This window comes from Euprymna scolopes, chromosome 20 (assembly GCF_053919585.1).
Source record: "Euprymna scolopes isolate OS-2025 chromosome 20, ASM5391958v1, whole genome shotgun sequence".
NCBI classification, from domain to species: domain Eukaryota; kingdom Metazoa; phylum Mollusca; class Cephalopoda; order Sepiida; family Sepiolidae; genus Euprymna; species Euprymna scolopes.
The window spans coordinates 26,538,218-26,553,107 of NC_136501.1; positions in this window are offsets into that span (position 1 = coordinate 26,538,218).

Genomic DNA, 14,890 nt, shown 5'->3' on the forward strand with positions numbered 1-14,890 from the left:
ATATGACAGGAGCGCGTTCGAAATGAATGTTTCTGTTTAGAGCGCAATTGTAGCATGATACTTGATTTTTGCATTTTAAACTTTAATTCAAACCATTAAATATAATTTTTTTTATATAAAATAAAGAGTAGGTTCTCTACACTGCAATGTATACAATAATCTATTTCAGACTAAGACATCGATTTTTTAGAAACCTTTTTTTAGAGTTATTTCCTTTGATGAGTTATTTTTTTATACGTTGTGAAGTTCGAAAGAAAAAAAAGAAACTCTTCGTCGCATAGAATAATTTGCTAATCCCAATACGTTTCTAGCGTGAGAAAATAATTTCGTGTAGAGGAAAGGATGTTTTATTTTATTTTTAAATATTAAAAATAACTAAATAAAACACTTACGAATAAACGAAAAGATCTTATTTGTTTGTTTTTATTTTTCTTGAAACGACTATACATATGTTTTTGCCCCCCTCAAAAGAAAACCACACAAGTAGAAAATTTATTTTATTTACGAAAAAAAATCCAGCGACAAAAACAAAAAGAACAAAAAACAAGCCACTAAAAGGAATTCCATTTTGTTCTTAAACTTTTCAAACGCGTTAATGTTTATAACGTTATTATTTCTACAAATTAGCTTTATCCTGTATTCGCTTTTCAGGTTGGAGTCTTCTTACACAACTATATTTTTTCGGTCACTCTAGCACTCGCTGCTATTTTTATTGAAACAAAAGTTGTTTTGATCGATTTATTTCTTATTTTATTTTATTTTATTTATTTATTCATTTATTTCTGGCGGGGGTAGAGTCCAGCGCACGAGCAATAAAATGTGCTCAATATCTGGAGAATAGCTTCTTCTCTTTGAATCCATTCTCCCGAAATCTCCGGTGAAGAGATTATCAGGTACTTCTTTTTTGGGGCGTTCACATTTACATGTTTTTACCTGTTCTTTTATTTTTGAAATTGTTGTGGGCTTATTGACGTTGCCCAAGATGAAAATGATTAATATCCTTAGTATAGCAGGCTTGTTCCAAACGGAACTTCATGTCGACCCGGGCATCGCCGGGTATCCATGCTAGTATATATGTTACACGCATGACCCGGTCTAAGCCGGGTTGACATGCTAGTATATATATGTGTATAGGTGTATATACATATATGTATGTTCATGAATTAAAATGTGGCACGCGTCTGCGGATGAAATGTCAGAAATTGACAAGCTAAACGGGAATTGTTTCAATATTTCTCACAACTATAAACAAACCTTGTTATTGTTATTAAAAATGTAACAGAAAGGAAGCTGGTTATGTGGATGTTTTGAAAAGATTGACAGGAAAAAGTCACAGAAGGAAAAAGATTGCAGTTGGAGATTTGATTGTCAACCGAGTGGACGCCGCGATAATTCTCTCTGTCGCTCCCCCACACTCTCTCTCTCTCTCTATCTACCATAAGCAAGAACAACAGGAGAAATAAAAAACGGACTGTTGCTTACACCAATGGTTGTTGTGTTTTGAATTCTTAAAAAGGGTTTATAATATAACACACACACTCACACACACACACACACACACACACACACACACACACACACACACACACACACACACACATACATATATATATATATATATATATATATATTCATTATGAATCTATTTTCGTTTCCATTACTGCATTCAAACCCCGAAACTTCAATTTCTAACATTTCCATTTTTATATTATTCAAGAAACTTTTCCTAGATAATTTACTTCCTCTGATGAGAAGCGCATACCATTTCGAAAAGCCATATAATAAGGAATAACCTGTATCGTGCTCCCTGTTTTTCTGAACCTTTGATGGGGCGATAAATAATGTGTAACTTATTTGTCATCAGTTAATTTTATTAACGCACTAGAATACCCGTAACCCATTGGGTCAGTATATAGCTAGCTATGGAATAGTGAGTATACAGATTTAATGTATAAAAGTCCAAGTAAGTATACAGAATTAATGTATACACGCGCAAAAATTGAATGCACGCGCGCGTGGAAACAAATGAGGCGACCAGTAAAAACAATACGCAATTTCGTGCGTACGCAAAAATTGAATATACGCGCGCACGGAAACAAACATAGCAACCAGCAAAAACACTACCGAATCCATTGGATGATAAACATCTTAACATTATTGGTCTTAGATTAAATGAAAAGTCTTTTATATAAGAGGGGTGTAACCCGTTGAAAAAAATTGAAAAAAAAAACAAAACAAAAAAGCAAAGAAAACAAAAAGAAAAAATACAAGGAAGGAGTGTGCATTGCATAGGTTAACCCTATTTTTAAAAGCCTCAAAAATATTAGAAAATAATAAATAACTGATTAAGTAATATTTAACGGTGAGAACCTTTTCAAAGAAAATCTTTAAAAAATGAAAAGTCCCCACACTGACACTAGTTTTGAAGTGTTTCTACATATTTTAAAAATATTAGGAACTCATGACCCCATCCCATCCCATCCCATTTTCCCTTTCTACCATCAAACTTGAAAAAAAAGGCTAACGGTTACATGTCTTGCTACGTTACCAAGAAGGGAGTTCCATTTTACGTTAACCTTACATAGGAAAGTAACACAGCAGGCTAAAATGTTAAATTCTGATTATTTTAAAAAGTCCATTTTAGACTAACTTTAAAGGCCGTTTACATAAAAAAGTAGATTTTGATTTCTTTTTCGGGTGACCACTTCGCTGGGTTGTGTCGTAAACACCCAAAGTTTTTTTTTTAAGTATGTAAATTGATCACGTATCTTTTTTTTAAATTAGAAAAATATATTTGCCTTGTTTGAAAACAATTTCAACTTGAAAAATACAAATAGAATAATCGTAAATAAATAATTTTGGACACAAAAAATGTATTTTAAAAAAAATCAAGTTCTAGTTTTAATTACGCACAACTTGAGTAAAGAAAATATTTGAAAAATCGGAGTCCTCTTACAATTGTTTCCTTTTCTTTTTTAATCAACTATTTCGGCGGAATAATGGATAATAAATTACCAGATTAGAAAAAATGAAACAAAATCAATATTTAAAGAATAGTAAGGGGGGTTCAGTTTTGCATACAATGTTCTAGTAAATCGATCCCCCATTTTCAGAACCGGTTTACAGCCCCGATTTGACGTTGGCTCCTTCCGCTCCTCTCCGCCATTATTATTATTATTATTATTATTATTATTATTATTATTATTATTATTATTAGTGTTTATTCATTTATTATTTTTGCGAATATTCACTTCAGGAAAAGTTCGGTCTGTTTCCCCTTCTGTCATTATTTTTGATTTAGCATACCCTTTAAACGGTAAGTTAAAAAAATGTTAAAAATAAAAAAGTGATTTTGAGATTATTTTGTCCTTTATTGTCTTGAGAAAACAGTTTTTTTGAGTGATGAGTGAAAAAATAAAACTCAGGAAGCCTCCAGAGCACTACTGAAAGCATTAATAAAAGAGGCCTTAATAAAAGCACTAATATAACCTAGTTTTTGCTCACCCCTACTTGAAGGGAAAAGGTTTCTTAAGTAAGGCCTGGAAAAATATCATCAGAATCCACATGAGCACTACTATAAGTTGTAAGTATGGTTATAAATATGATTATAGTTATATATTGTATATTTATATTTAAATAATTGTTTTCCAGACAACGGTGTTAAATTACATTTATTTTTAAGAAAAACACGTTTAAATAAGTTAAAACAAAACCCCCAAAATATTGTTGACCTTTTGTATACTTTGAATAGCAGCAGTGGCTTTTAATATCGGACTTAAGATGGGCGGCTATGAAATAGGTAAGCGGACGAATTTTTTGAAACCGGAAGTCACAAACCGGATTGACAGTTTAAACACCCAAGCAAGCAAGACAATATAATATATATATATATATATATATATATATATATATATATATATATATATATATATATATATATATACACATATATATATGTATAAATAAAGAGAGAGACAGAGAGATAGAGAGATAGATAAATTGTATTAATATTTAATCTTTTTTTTAACTCAATGAGATTAAATTAAATTTATTTGTATAGAATGCACGTTAAAATACATAAAAAATATTGTTGACTTTGTGTATAGTTTGAATAGCAGCAGTGACTTTTAACATCGGACCTAATATAGGGCAGCCATGAAATAGGTAAGTAAACAAATTTTTGAAACCGGAAGTCATTAACAGCATTGACGGTTTTAACGCCCATGTAAACAAGACGATTTAAGTTTTATCATAAACTAGCTTGGATGCCCGTCTATCGCCAAAGCGGAACTGACATAGGTTTTAATCAAGGCTATACCACCGAAAAGAGTGGATGACATCTGAAAATACGGTGAAAAAAGCGACCATTCCCTGTGGAAAAGTGTCCTGTTAAGGGAAAAGGAATTAATGTTTTTAGCAATTTTTTATATTTGTCGTCCGAAGGGTCGATGTTCAAAATGATACCAATCTCGTAAAAATCCATCGCCTTCGTCGAAAGTTTAAGGCATACATACATACATACATACATACATACATACATACATACATACACACATTTAAACAGATTTATGTAATAGTCGAGCATGAGTGCCCGGTGTTGCTCGGGTGTTTGGAGGAGTGTGTTGAGCAAAAAAAAAAAAATGTAGGCAGGCAGGCTCGAACCCGTACTGCGAAGGTGGAAAAGAACGTAAAAACGTGAAGTATTTGCTGTTGCGCCCAAAGCCAACCAGGAAGTGATGTAGGTTTAAATTGAGGCTAGTCAATCGAAAAGTGGGATGACTTTCGAAAATATCGGCTAAAAAAGCGACCTCTCCCCATAGAAAAGTTCCCAGTTGAGGGTAAAGGAATTAATGTTCTTGAGCCCAATTTTCGATATTTGTCGCCCGAAGGGTCGAGCTTCAAAACGATACCAATCTTGTGAAAATCCGTCGCCTCTGTCGAAAGTTATAGGCATACATACATACATACATAAATACATAAATACATTTAAACAGATAGGTGAGATTTATATATATATATATATATATATATATATATATATATATATATATATATATATATACATATATATATATATATATATATGTCTAGAATTAAATTATGTTCTTGTAGCGCCATTAAAAAGTAAACTTATATTAAAAGTATTGTATTGTGTTAGAACGTACACTATTACACAGAAATTCGTATTATTTGGATTCTTCGGACTACTGCTATTTTTACAGGAAAGGCTATCCCTTTCCATGTAAATAAGAGCATTAGATATGTGATATTAGGATAAGCCGTGACTCGAACCTTGTAAGCAAGATTCAGAAATTGGAATGTTAGAATTTAGCTATTGTAAAATTCTATTCTATTTTATTAAATTCTATTCTATTTTATTAAATTCTATTTTATTAAATTCTATTTTATAAAATTCTATTCTATCAAATTCTATTCTATTTTATTAAATTATATTTTATTAAATTATATTTTATTAAATTATATTTTATTAAATTATATTTTATTAAATTCTATTTTATTAAATTCTATTCTATTTTATTAAATTCTATTCTATTTTATTAAATTATATTTTATTAAATTCTATTCTATTAAATTCTATTCTATGTTATTAAATTCTATTCTATTTTATTAAATTCTATTCTATTTTATTAAATTATATTTTATTAAATTCTATTCTATTTTATTAAATTCTATTCTATTTTATTAAATTCTATTCTATTTTATTAAATTATATTTTATTAAATTCTATTCTATTTTATTAAATTCTATTCTATTTTATTAAATTCTATTTTATTAAATTCTATTTTATTAAATTCTATTCTATTTTATTAAATTCTATTTTATTAAATTCTATTCTATTTTATTAAATTCTATTTTATTAAATTCTATTCTATTTTATTAAATTCTATTCTATTTTATTAAATTCTAACTGCTATCATTTTGAATGTTATGTTCACAATATTCTGGTCGATGTAACAAACTTTCTCTAGGTGTACCTTGTCAAATCCGGGAGTCTTTCTATCAAACTCGGAATCTGCACGGAATTACGAACAGAACACTTTATTTAATTCACGTAGATAACATGCTCTTGTTCCATCAGCCATGATTGGGTAGAATTCCTAAGTAATTTACAATTATATTTGAAGTATCCCCCGCACATTAATATCCAGAATAGTGTAAGTTACATTTTATTTTACCGAGTACTATATCCACTACACCCCGAGTCCTTGCGAAACGTTATGAAAAATTACACTCAGTATTAAAACAGTAGTCCGAATAATCGAAAATAATACGAATAATTAATCCTAAAAAATGGGGAACATTACATAGCAATGTTTATATTCTTTTGATCAGATAAATTATACAATTATTATCTATGCAGCTGGGAATTTATTGTATCCGAGAGAAATTTTGCATAAATTATATTCATGCATAATATCCATAGAGATTATTGATAAAGGTGAGTCGACATCAGAATATTACCAGAGTAGGAATACAGGAGTAGGAAGGAAGGAAGGAAGGAAGGAAGGTGCTATAAATAAAGGTAGAGAAAGAGTGAGGAAGAAAAGAGGCAAACACTTATAATGTCATGAGAAAGTTGAGCATAGGAAGAGGAAAATGGCTAAGTCAAGAATACACACATGGACGCTAACTTTATAGTCCTATATATTTATAATATTTTGATTGCAGAAATTCTTCTCTTGACCAGATGACTGTAGGTTTGTAAGAACAGATGCCACATACAAATTTATTATGTCTAAACTATTATCCACCATCTTATATAACTTAATCGATAAAATCATACATTTCATCTTAGTAGAGGCATCATCACGATCGCCAACATCTTTAGACGAAGGAGTCCGTTTTTCCCTCTATATTTACAGTCCTCTTCCCGCCCTCCCCAACCTACACCCGGAAGATATATACACATTTTAACTATGTTTTCCAGACACCCTTCTTAACTGGATCATAAATTCTTATACAAACCATTAACTTTTTATTTCCCGTTACACAAAATAATCATTTTTCCCTTACATAGTTCCGGCACTGTTTAACGATTGCTAGCTATCAACTCGTCTATTCGAGAATAGACACATTATTGCATAAACGAACACGCTAGATGTTTAAAAACATGGCGGCTCTGTATACGCGCTCCAATCGTTTAAACCTAAAACAAATTGTCTTTTTGTTTTATTTTTCTTTTCCCAACTATATTACTTACATTCTTGAACTATTATTAATTAAACTTATTTGCTCCTGCAAAAAAAAAAAAAAAAAAAAAAATTAAGTACGATACTCGAGGTTTGCCATAACAGCGAGGGAACGAGGGAGCGACAGATTTTGTAAACAGATAAAGAGAGAGAGAGAGAGAGAGAGAGAGAGGGGGGGGAAACAACCTTTTGACAAAGATTACAGACTTCTTATTATAAACAGAACATTTTTTTTTATATTTTTAACCATTATAAACCTTTTATTTAATTCTAAACAATATGGGCGGAACTTTATTTGTAGTTTTCTCTTTTTAATTTGAAACATTATAAATAGGACTTCGGTATTTGTTTATTTGTGCTACTATTTCACCAAAGTTCTTGTCAGGTTAGATTCGCCTTTCTAGAAAACTTTTGTATTTTACATTGTTAGGTGAAAGCACGGATTAGTTATAAAACACCCTCTCTCCGCCATGTAAAGAATGGCTTTTGAAGTAGAAAAAGTACATAAGTTCTGAGCTTATTATTTTAACCGGGAAATAGTATGCTGATAACAAATACCCTATTTGAATTGTCCGCAAATAAGTAGTTTTCTATTATTACGCAATATAAATTTTCATGACTTTTTATTTTTACTTTTTAGAAAATACCGTGAGGGCAAGCTACGTGCATAAGCACAACATTATTTTATAGAAAGTAAAGCCTCAAAATTATTAAAAGAAAATATTTTGGTTTACCTGCGCTATTTGTGACCTATTTGTATGTTTATTGCGCACAGAAATCACTTTTTTCATTGCTTCCAACGTAATAGATGTACTGAGACTAAATCCGCTTTCAACCACTAAAAAAGTAATAAAGAACGCAAGAGAGTTGTATGCTCAAGTCCAAAGTAGCTGAGCAGCGGCTTAGTTCCCACTAGTTTTGGTAAATAGCAAACAGGATCCTGAACAGAAATGTGTGCTCTATCCCAACTATCATAAATGGACCTGAGGTAATCTCGTCAGCATCAGACAAAGCCAAACTCTTTGCCAGGAACTTTGCAGCTAATTCTACCTTTTGCGATCAAAGCCGCCAACCTCCAATATTTCCTCCTGTATCAGAAAACACGTTATGTGATATATATATATATATATATATATATATATATATATATATATATCTGTACGTGATGTTGCCAAGCTAATCAAGAACCTTGATCCCAGTAAAGCAACCGCCCTGACGGTATTCCAATTATAGTACTCAAAAGACTTCAACCAGAACTAGCGCCCATCCTTACGAAACTGTTTAAACGTTGTCATAAGGAGAATTGCTTCCCATCACCCTGGAAAATCTCATCAGTATGCCTTGTATTTAAGAATTCAGGTGATCGCCCATCTCTCTCCCAGTACAATCCAATAAGTCTCCTGTGCGTCATTAGTAAGTTGATGGAATCTGTTAAATAAAGGAGTAATCAACCATCTCAGCAAAAATAACCTTCTTAGTGACACGCAATATGGTTTCGTTCTGATAGATTTACAGCAGGTGTGCTAACAGTTATATTTCATAGGATTAGTGAATCTCGACGGAGGCAACCTTTCTAGGGCAATTGCTCTTGACATATCGAAGGCCTTTGATAGAGTGTGGCATAAAGGTTTACTTCACAGCTACGGTATAGCAAGAAATGTCTTCTCAATTATTAAACCATTTCTCTCTGATAGGTTCATAAGAGTAGTGGTTGATGAGCAGAAGTCAGAAGTTCTCAGTATTAATGCTGGAGTCCCTCAGGGGTCCATCCTGGGCCAAACTCTCTTCCTGATCTATATCAATGATCTTCCAAATCACATCCTTACATCATTCGTAGACATGTATGCTGATGACACTACTATCTATGGTAGCACATCAAACACCGTAAACGACCTAGTTCTCTTTGATTCTCTCTCCTCTGATTTTTGGTACAATGAGGAAAAAGGTGGCTTGTTGCTTTTAATGCATCTAAAACCAAACTGTTATCTTTATATCATCAACGCTTTGATCCCCATCTTGAATCAATTGTCTCTCATCTTGGGGAGGCCTTATGTTTTGACAAGCTTCTGGGCTTGACCATTATTTAAATGGAACACATACTTTAAATCCGTTACCAAGGCCGCTGGAAAAATGGTGTGATCCTTCTATCGATTCAGTAGATATCTCACTGCTGATGTAATTCTCTATCTATATAAAAGCCAGGAACGTCCTAGGATGGAGTACTTTTGCCATATTTTGGCAGAAGCTGCTAGAAAGGACTTATCCTGTCTTGATAGAGTTCAAAATAGACCGTAGCCTCGTAGGGGATGTCATTTTCTCTTCCCTGCAGCCTCTTTCTCACAGAAGAGATGTTGCGAGTTTGTCTCTGCTTTATCATTATTTTCATGGCAAGAGCTCGACTGAGCTCCAATCTCTGTCTCCCCCTCGCCAAACTTTCACAAGAAACACCCGTCTAGCAGAAAAACATTATCACTAATTCCCCCCCACTCTTTATCTGTGCGTAAACCTAAACGTAGATTCCATGAGCAAAGTTTCTTTCTTAAAACTGCCTGTGGAATTCTCTTCCGTTTTCCTGCTTTCCATCTGACTACAATATGTTGTCTCCAAGTCTAACGTAAACAAGTTTTTGATGAGCCGTTCCATATAAGTTAACAAATTTACCGAATTTCTATTACTAACGATTACTATATTGTCCAATTTCTATTGTACACCCTTTAACCCTTATCCTCGAGTAGCCTCTTGGCCGTTATAAGTGGTGATTCTTATATAAAAAATGCATTTAATTGTCCGCAATTAAGTAGTGTTTAGATTAATAAGTAATATAATTTTTTTTCATGACTATTTTTTACAAAATACCTAGAGGTAGTCTACGTGCATAAGCACAAACTTATTTTATAGAAAATACAGATACGAAATTATTTAAAAAACATCATTTTGGTTTACATACGCTATTTGCACTTTTATAAAAATAAATATACAGCATTTTAATTGTCCGCAATAAAAGTAGTTTTTCGAATATTAAGCGATTTTTATGACCATTTTTGTTAAAAATTCCGTGGGGGTAATTTACGTGCATAAACACAAAATTATTTTATAGAAACTACAGCTGCGGAAATATTTAAAAAATCATTTTGGTTTACCTACGTGTGACCTATTTGCGTTTTAAAAAGAAAAATATTAAGTAGAAGTTTTCGGGCAAGGTAGTTACCGACAACGCTACTTTTTGGGTTTTTATTTTACTTTACTTTAGGACGGAACGTTCCCTTTTTTTACTGTCTTTTTTTTTCTATACCGACGCACACCCTCTAACTAAATAAAGATCTTTGAGGTCAACAACGGCATCTCGTTTGATGTAAATAGAAGTTTTTTTCTACATTTTGACATGAACAATATGTCTATAAATGATTCACAAACTTTTTAGTGATAAAATTTCATTACGTTATTATTGAACATGTAATCACGTGATTATTAAATTTTAGGGTGGAAGCACATATTACTTACAAAACACCCTCCGCTTACATATTCACAATGACTTTCAAAATAACAAGATTATTATTTCAGCACGGTAACAGATAAATAAGTACCCTTCATTTTCATTTTTTCCGACTCACACTGCATAACCACCATTTGAAGGTCAGTTCATAGTATTTGCCCGTGGGGGTTATGAAAGCGATTATCGAGGTTATATTTGGGGTAGATATTTTGACCGTTCCCCCGAAAATGGGGTCTATTCCGAAAACCGTTCTTAACAGAGGGAGGTTGGGGTGTCCATTCTGAAAGCAATTCTTACCATGAGGATGTTGGGAAGGTCTATTCCAAGAGGCGTTCTTAACATGTGCGATTCTCAAGTAAACTATCTGATGGAAATAGTTTGAAATGATACGTTAACAGGTTGCTATATAAAGGGTGGGAATGATTCTACAGCTGAGACACATGGAGTTTAATAAATCATCATCATTATCATCATCATCACCACCACCATATCATTTCACTTCATTTCGAGATCCATCGTTTGGCAGTGTCCGGTGCAATCCTCACGTTCGCATCGGAGCATGTCTCGCATGGTTGATAGTCTGTGATGATGTGTGCGACAGTCTACTCGTCGGCGCCAAAAGGGACACCGAGCGTCCTGTACATAACTTCACTTGAGCAGGTTGTCCCGTGTTTTGGCAACTTGCGCTCGGGCCCGGTCAAATGTTACTCACCTTTTCCGGAGGAGTTCAGCTTTCTGGAAGGTCTTCTTTTGATGCCGGATGAGCTTCATTGTTGTTGTCTTTGCATACTAATGCACGAAGAAGGACGCTGTTGTTATTAGTCCGAGACCAGTTTCAGTGGCAAAACTCTTGTGCGGATGGTAGTCACTGTGGTACCTTTTGATGTCCAAATAGGGGATGGCGATTGTCGTCGCTCTACCTTCACTATTGCCACTCGATGAATCTGCAGCGGCACGATTTTAGACATCCTGGCAAGTTTGTTGATTTCAGGTTACCGGTGATTGTCTTGTATGCCTTTGTGATCTCGATGTCGACCATTGCAGTATGAGCGGCACAAGCTCATGCTGCTGCGCAGTATTCGGCGGTCGAGTAGCAAAGCACTAAAGCTGATAGACGTAGCGTCTGTGCTTTGGCAAGTTTAATGGGTAAAACTGCATTAAGGTCATGTACATATTGACCGGAGATATTTATAAGAATTTCAATAAGAGCTATGTATTATGGTTAAGTCTAAACAGAACAACATTACTTTTTATTGTTTTTTTCACCCCAAACAAAGCAGAGTGCCACTTGAATGTAAAGGGTTTCTATCTAGGACATAATTTTCAGGGATATTATGTGGGACGTTGTTCTAGAAGTGTAAGCCATGTTTAGTTTCAGAACAGTTTCCGATGGTTCGTTGTTCTACACAAGTCTTGGGAGGTGACTGGTTCGCAGTAAACAGTTCTTGAGTTGGAATCCACGGAGCAAAATATTCTTCCCGTGTTGACACGAAGAAAACATATATGAAATTGCTACAGAAAGGTTTAATATTTATGGAGCAATTCTGGTTTCTGATTGGTTGGTAGCAGAACGTGAATTAATTCGATTCGTCAGTTCCTAGCAGAATCGTTTATAAATAGAATCTCCTGACTGTGCAGGATCATACCCCATTACACTCTGTGTGATGGAATGTGTCTCCTAGCGGCTTCGGCTGCAGGGAAACAGGGTAGAGTACTCGTTGAGGATTCGTTCTTGACACTACGCCTGACAGGAACGACAGGAACCAGCCCAGTACCGTCGGACTGAGGTACACCGCCTCCCAAGCCTTGCCACCGGGCTTTCCGGTGGGGCAAGTGTATTGCTTGTCGCCTGAGGCGCCCCGACCGGGGAATGCTCAGGAAATTTTTGCAATTGCAGGAGTGCCCCTCCTTTAGGGGAGCCTGCTTTAGATCCCCACCTTCTCGGCCTTGTGCCAAATATTGTTGATGTGAGCAGCAATTTAAATAACTACCCCATTAACAATAAAAAATATTATAACATTTGTGTAGCAAAATATCTGTATACATTACACCTTAATTTCTACATTCCAGTACAGTCTGGGAAGCAGGGACCTGAGAGGAAATTGCAAAGTCTAGCAGTTCAAGGAAAGAAACTGTTTGAGTAAAAGGGTGTCAAGCTGGGCTAATGGTTATCGTACTGAACTTTAAAATAAACGCATCGGCAAAAAACAAGCAAACAAAAAAAAAACAAATAAATAACATCTACGTAAACCGTGATATATACAAACAGTCGTGCGAAATGGTCCAGTGGACGGAGTTTAGGCTTCTTACCATGGGGTCCTGATTTCGAATATGTATAAATTCAGTCAATCTCATGTCGCTCCCCATTTGGGGGTACCAAATTGGGAAAATTATTCCCAACTTGCATTTAGGTAAAAACGCACTTTCGTATAAATAATTGAATCCATTACAAACGTATCACAAAAACAAATAAATAGCATAGATCATCAGTGCGGCTAGACAGGCAACTACCTTAAGCCAGGATTGAAACCCGTTCGCCTGTACGACATTACGCTAATCAGCGGCTGCTGAGCGAGTCGTGAATTAACGATGTTTTGACATCGTTCGAAATACCTAACCTCGATTTGTTTACACAAAGAGCATCGCTTATACGCTAATGGTAATTCGTGTATCACTTCTCAATATGCTCAACTCAAGCTGAGGAGCATTATAGTCATCCACATAAGAACAAGTAGTTAATAAAACATGTTATAAACACGTTGAAAAAGAGTTAAAAACATATTTAATTTTAAAAAGGAAGCTCAAAATAAGTGGACAGCCCTTAATCCGATTTAATAATTTAAAGAAATAGTTCCCTTCTCATCAGAGGGTAGGGATTAGCAAAATGCGGGATCGGATTTTACTTGCAAAAGTATTTAATGAAACTACAAGTAAGTCATAGATCTTGGTAGAAAATAGTGAAACAGAGGGAATAGGCGAAAGAAAAAGGTGATTTCACGTGAATGGATAGTCTGGTGATAGATAAAATATACAATAACAGTAAAAGCCAAAAAAGTTGATTAAATTTCCATTTCCACAAGTAAAATCCAAATGGCAGAATTCCGTGGAATAATTCACAAATGGGTACAATGAAAAAAGGGAATGAGTTCAAATAATAGTGTTAAAAGAAAGATAAATTGTGCGTAGAAAGAAGAAATGAAGAGATTTTAAAACACCGCTGTCAAGGCTGATTTAAGAAAAATGAGTAAAGAAGAAAAATAATTGGATGGTTATTAAGTACTTTTTAGAATCGAAAAGGCAATGTCAAAATGACCCAGACAGGATGACGTTAAAGTGGTGCCAAATTTAAAGCAAATAAAGGGTTCAACAGATATAGACAAGTTATTACTTTAGAATTAAATTATCAGTAGCATTCATTAAAAGAAGCAAATGAATTGTGAGGAATGATAAGTTAAATTCATACATATATATATACATATCTACATGCATATATACATACATATATATGAATACATACAATTACACATATACATACATATATATACACAACTTACACACACATATGCACACATATATACATATAAGTAAATAGATGAGTTAAAGGAGGAAAAATTTAAGGGGAGAAGATGACCGGTATCTACAAGTTCGGGAATAAGGCAAGTAAGTGTGTATGTAAATGCACATAGTAAAATATAAGTAAACGTACATACAGAATAAAAATGGATATATTTAATTCATAGGAATACTTATACACTAAAACGGAGATTCCAGATGTAAAACCGGCTAAACAAAGAAGAAATAATGAATTATAATTAAAATTACACAGTTATCAAATGCTAAGAAAGTATGTAGGAAAAATGATAATATTATAGGAATATATATATATATATATATATATCTGGAGAGTTAATTTAATGGCTATCTAATTTCCAATTAAATTTGGACTTATGTTTGCAATAGGAGATTACTTCGTTTTAGAATTTATTATATTACTACTTTGAGGGAGACGAAATTATAGTTATAGCTTCGGTTGTGCAGAGGTGACATAGTTTAGAGCCTGGAGTATAAGACTTAACCTTTTTAGAATAGTCCATTTAATGTAGAAGGAGGTATTGTTAGAATTAAGTTTTTTTTTAATTAAAATGGTTAGAGAAATTCCTTGGTTATAATTAGAATTTTAGTTGTT